Source organism: Pleuronectes platessa, chromosome 10, assembly GCF_947347685.1.
Source record: "Pleuronectes platessa chromosome 10, fPlePla1.1, whole genome shotgun sequence".
Classification (NCBI taxonomy): Eukaryota; Metazoa; Chordata; class Actinopteri; order Pleuronectiformes; family Pleuronectidae; genus Pleuronectes; species Pleuronectes platessa.
This window is the reverse complement of record NC_070635.1, coordinates 22,229,062-22,235,061: the sequence shown is the minus strand read 5'-3', so window position 1 is coordinate 22,235,061 and position 6,000 is coordinate 22,229,062. Positions and strand designations below refer to the sequence as shown.

At 38.6% G+C, this 6,000-nt stretch overlaps 1 long non-coding RNA gene across 1 annotated transcript; it reads right to left on the bottom strand.

Moving 5' to 3' along the window:
• Positions 1-249: 249 nt before the first annotated feature.
• On the bottom strand, positions 250-3,688 carry LOC128449520 (uncharacterized). Its single transcript, XR_008339883.1, has 3 exons — positions 3,531-3,688; positions 2,594-2,647; positions 250-1,953 (listed from the first exon to the last, which is right to left on the bottom strand). It is a non-coding gene; the product is annotated as an uncharacterized LOC128449520 (long non-coding RNA).
• Positions 3,689-6,000: the final 2,312 nt, after the last annotated feature.

Sequence of the window (6,000 nt, the reverse complement as noted above, 5' to 3'; positions counted from 1 at the left end):
GCGCTCGTCTCTGCGTTGCATGCGTTTGTGCACTGCGGCAAGGATTATTGCTTCACTTCCTGTAGCCAGCAGGAGGCTCTATTAACTAGAGGTAAGTAACCTTGAAACCATACAACCAAACCTATTGCTTTAACTATCACCATATACTTACATGCCTCAAGGCTTTTTTAATATAAAATTGTTATAAAAGTTAGTTTATTTAACACGTCTAATGAACACATTGAAGCAAGTTAACTGCAGAGTCGTATGTTTGGCTGTGACTTTGTTTTATTTTAATAAGTTAATATCAATACGCTACATGTGTAAGTTGCATGTGATAATAACTATGTTTCACCATTATTCTGATACAGGCTGATATATCCACCATTACTATTTTCACATCGTTAATTTAGTCTGTCATGGAGTTGTAGAGTCAATTAGACAGTATAGATAAGATTATAATGTCCACACATCAGTGTTGTAAACACTTCTCCAGTTAATTATATAATTATGTTTTCACACTGAGGGAAGTGGAGAGACTTGATGTGGACTGTTATCAACAGCTCTGTGGGAGATCATCACCTTGAATATTACAGATGAGGTAGAAAGACATTTTATCTGTGTACAATGTTGTATTTCTTTCTCACGTTTTATCAAAAGCGATTTAAAGTATGTGCATTTAACCATTAGTATACAAACCCAGACCCCAGTACATCGGTTCTATCTGAAATATGTGGTGCTTCATACACAACACAAAACATTCATAACAGTGCGCTTCTGCTCCTCATTAATGCAGCTCCTGATGTCCTCAGCAGCAACATGGTGGAGATTTGCAGCTTCATGCTGGTCAACTGGAAGACAACTGATTAAGATTAAAAGATTAAGATTAAGATCCATTTATTCGTCCCAAACACATGCACAGACATGCAAAGGCACACTCATGCAGGTAGGGAAATTTAATCTCTGCTTTTTACCCATCTGGTGCAGGACACACAGAGCAGTGAGCGACCATGTACGGCGCTCACGGAGCAGATGTTGGGGGAGTGAGGTGCCTTGCTCAGGGGCACTAGAGAGGGTAGGGAGACTCTTGGATTTTTGGACAGATCAATCCAGGTTTGTCTTTTGTTGTCTCTCCGTGGAGTCGAACCGGAGACGAACCAGAGACCTTCTCTGCCCATAGTCCAAGTTTCTGCCCTCTACACATCACTCCATACGTTGCTCCCTTATCTACAGATGGCCTGCGAATGTCATGGAGTTTTACAGTGAATTAGACAGTTTAGATATGATTTTAATCTCCACACATCAGTGTTGTAAACAGTTCTCAAATTAATTATATAATTATGTTTTCACACTGAGGGAAGTGGAGAGACTTGATGTGGACTGTTTTCAATAGCTCTGTGGGAGATTATCACCTTGAATATTACAGATGAGGTAGAAAGACATTTTATCTATTTTTACAATGTTGTATTTCTTTCAGTACTTTTATCAAATGCAACTTAAAATATGTGCATTTAACCATTAGGATACAAACCCAGACCACAGTACAACGGTTCTATCTGAAATCTGTTGTGCTTCATACACAACTCAAAACATTCTTTAACAGTGCGTTTCTTCTCTTCATAGATGAGGAACTGCAGCACCTGACGTCGTCAGCAGCAACATGGTGGTCAACACGTGGACGACTGCATCATCATCAGAAGCTACACAACACTTCTAAATTCCTCCCTTAAATAAAGATGGCCTGCAACTGTTTGGTGGTGGCAGTCATTGCTAAGTGGCATGGATAAGAATTCATTTCTATCTTCATTATGGTTGGTTAAAATAATAAAAACTTATAACAACAATGTGTATCTTTTGCTTTCTGATTTGATACACTTTAGATAAGAACCCAGTGTTTAATATTTCTGCTTTGCCATAAGAGACAAAACATGGTCAATTGGTCATCACAGCTGTGTCCTTCAGGCTCGCCCGTCCCTAATAAAATGAGAGGAAACATAAAAATAATCAGATCATAATCATTTCATCTTAGGAAATAGGTAGTGTACATCATTTTCAAATTCTCTATGAACACTGTCTGTTCTAGTAAAGTTACAAGGCTATAATGTATTTATATTTAACAAAATAATTCAGGGAAGTCTGTCTGAGATTAACGATGTAAACACTAGTAGACACGGTTATTTTTCACTGTAACACGTGACAGGACATCAACACTGTGACTCTGAATAAAGAGCCGTAGGATACGTAGTGCTCCTTTGCACAGCTGCTCTTACAATGTGTAGCAAGTGCTAAATCTCCATTAGTATAATAGTAATGAAAATCACCCTTCACATAATTGAACATATATTTTCCATGTGAACCGCTTTAACACAGTTCAATTCCGGAGCAAAATGTAACTTATACAGTATTTATTAGAGTTACATATGAACAAAGTGTGTATTCTTATTTTCGGTGGATATGCAACTATGTATTTGAATATGCTTTTGGATTAAAACGTGCACTACCATGACAATGAATGTTTAGTATGGAGCTATTTCACATTAAAAGTATTGCATTATAATTTAACACATTATGTATTATGTGCAATACTTTGTAAGTAATGAAAACAGGTCTGTACCTGGAGTCAGTGTTCAGTCTGGTTGGATTCAAGTTGTGTCTCACGCTGGACATCCTAGAGGAACATTGAACACAAATACACAGATATGTTAAGTCATACATGTGCCATGTTATCTGCTTAACAGACTTTTACATGGTAATAATAAAATATTAATTCAAAGTTAATGAGATCATAATCATTTCAGCTTAGGAAATAGGTAGTGCATATTAGCCTACAATTCTGTATGACACTGTCTGTTCTAGTAAAGTTACAAGGCTATGATTTACTCATATTTAACAAAAGAATTCAGTGAAGTCTGTCTGAGATTAACGATTTAAATACTGAAGGTGGGAGACACGGTTACTTTTCACTGTAACACGTTACAACACTACTCTGAAGAAAGAGCTTTAGGACACGTAATGCTCCTTTGAACAGCTGCTCTTGCAATGCAGATGTGACTTTAAACACTCAGGTTTCTCAGGTTTCAGTTAGCATCGCTAGCCCGCTAGCGAAACTAACTTACAAGCCGACACACAGTCTCCTGTCTCAGAGTCATCCGCATAAAGTAACGCTTATATCTGCTGGGTGGACCCGCTCATGTCGTTTCATGTCGGTGTTTGTCGGTAATAACCCCAATCGAATCGAAGAACAGTTACTGCACCCATTCGAAGATATTGTTAGCTTGCTTGTTAGCGAGCTAGTTAGCCTCCGGCGCTAGCGAAAATGAAGCCGACACACAGTCTCCTGTCTCAGAGTCATCCTTATAAACGAACGCTTATCTCTGCTTGGTGGACCTGGGTTCATGGCGGTTGTTTCGGTAACAGCTGGCATTCGCATCGAACCCGTTGATATACACTGAGCTGGTATGTAGCTCCCGGATTAGCGTCCCGTAGCTATCACGGCTGATTCAAAGGCACCCTGCGAATCACATCGAAATAAAATACTTAACGTGACTTACCACAGAAACGGAGGTGCAGACATCGTTACCGTGACCGTCAGGAGAAGGAGCAGAACATCAAAGTGTGTAATTTACCGGGTATGTGGGTGTAAGCCATTTCATGAGGCGTTCACTTGTAACTGGTTGAAGCCGAACTCACAACACACAACACAGCTTACACTGTGACGTCACGTGAATTTCAAACATCTATATCGCTTAAGCGAGGGAGTTAAAATAAAATACACCCCCCTCAGAGTTGTCATGAAGGAAGAACTTAGTGATTGAGACTAAAACCAAAGTTTGAGCAATGCTGTAAAAGGTTTAATTCTCCTCTAAAGTTGGCCACCCTGTAAACACAGTCTGTTAATGCATAGATAACACAAAGCATGGTCTGACACTGCCATCTAGTGACTAAATATTGCAGCACATCTGCCAGATATAGATGTTTTCATTCCTCAAACTGGAAGCCACACCACGGTCACACAGTATTATGAAAAGTTGCAATTTCGTTAACTTTAGATCTTCATCTTGTTTTGAACACATGCATCAAATTTTTACGTTGATTTAATGAAGGCCCTACGAGTAGTGAATCAAACTGTAACACATAGAAAAACAAGACATTTGCTGTTGCCACCAGGGGACGCTGTGATTTTAAGTCACGATTTCTGTACCGATGTCTTCAGGTCGCGACTCTTGTCTTATGTGTATAGTTTGGACTCGATTGGACAAGATATGTCCAAGATACAGGAGCCCGTGTTTTGATGGCGTTTAATCAAACTTTGAGGCCACACCACGGTCAGACAGTTTTGCTAAAACTTAATCCTTCAATAACTTTAGATCTCCATTTTGTTGTGATGACGATCGTCTAAATTGTAAGTTGATTTGATGAAAGCTGTAGGAGGAGTACTTAAAACAAAAAATATGGAATATGACCAAAATGGCCACTAAAGTCAAACTGGCGGGCTTCCTGTTGCGTTATTCATAATGCACTGATGGACTTTTTTGTGCATCTAGTCATGATACACAATAGTCTTTGTTTTTTTTGAAGATCGGTGAATGCTAAATGAGGGGCTTTTCCGTAGGTGGCGCTCTTGAGCCATTTTGCCACGCCCTTTTCAAAATACTCCAGAATACGTAAATTTTCGCCGCCTTCGAATTTACTGCAAACTCCTACAACTTTTTGAGCACATTAAAGCCCTCAAAAAGCCAATTCATTTAAGCTAAGAAAAATAATAATAATAATAATAATAATAATCATTTCAATTTCAATAGGGCCTCCCACCGATTTCGGTGCTCGGGCCCTAATAATAATCTTTTCAATTTCAATAGGTCCTCTCACCGATTTCGGTGCTCGGGCCCTAAATATATATATATATATGTATATATATAACTTTATAACCTGTGTTATCAAATATGTTGTGCGGCTCCAGACAGATTTAAATTGGGGGAAGAGGGGACGAAATGGCTTTTTCAATAGTTACATTTTGTGTCTTGATCAAACCATGGTGTTACACTGACCTCTGGTGCCTTAATATTGGCACTACAGGTGTAATTCAATATTAAGTCACTAGAGAGCAGTGTTGGACCATTAACTACAGACATGGTGTTTTCATTTTGTTTATCAAATTTATAAGCCTCACCACGGTCACACAGATTGATGAAAAGTTTAAATTTTGATAACTTTAGATCTTCATCTTGTTTTGTACACATGCATCAAATTTTTACGTTGATTTGATGAAGGCCCTACGAGAAGTGAGTCAAACTGTAAGACATAGAAAAACAAGACATTTGCTGTTGCCACCAGCGGACGCTGTGATTTTAAGTCATGATTTCTGTACCGATGTCTTCAGGTCGCGACTCTTGTCTTATGTGTATAGTTTGGACTCGATTGGACAAAATATGTCCAAGATACAGGAGCCTGTGTTTTGATGGCGTTTAATCAAACTTTGAGGCCACACCACGGTCAGACGGTTTTGCTAAAACTTAATCCTTCAATAACTTTAGATCTCCATTTTGTTGTGATGACGATCGTCTAAATTGTAAGTTGATTTGATGAAAGCTGTAGGAGGAGTACTTAAAAGAAAAAATATCGAATATGACCAAAATGGCCACTAAAGTCAAACTGGCGGGCTTCCTGTTGCGTTATTCATAATGCACTGATGGACTTTTTTGTGCATGTAGTCATGATACACAATAGTCTTTGTTTTTTTTGATGATCGGTGAATGCTAAATGAGGGGCTTTTCCGTAGGTGGCGCTATTGAGCGGTTTTGACACACCCGTTCACAAATACTTCAGAATACGTAAACTTGCGCACATTTCTAATTTACTGTACACTTTAGAAACTTTTTGAGCACGTTAAAGCCCTCAAAAAGCCAATTCACTGAGCGAAGAAAAATAATAATAATAATAATCTTTTCAATTTCAATAGGTCCTCTCACCGATTTCGGTGCTCGGGCCCTAATAATAATAATAATAATCATTTCAATTTCA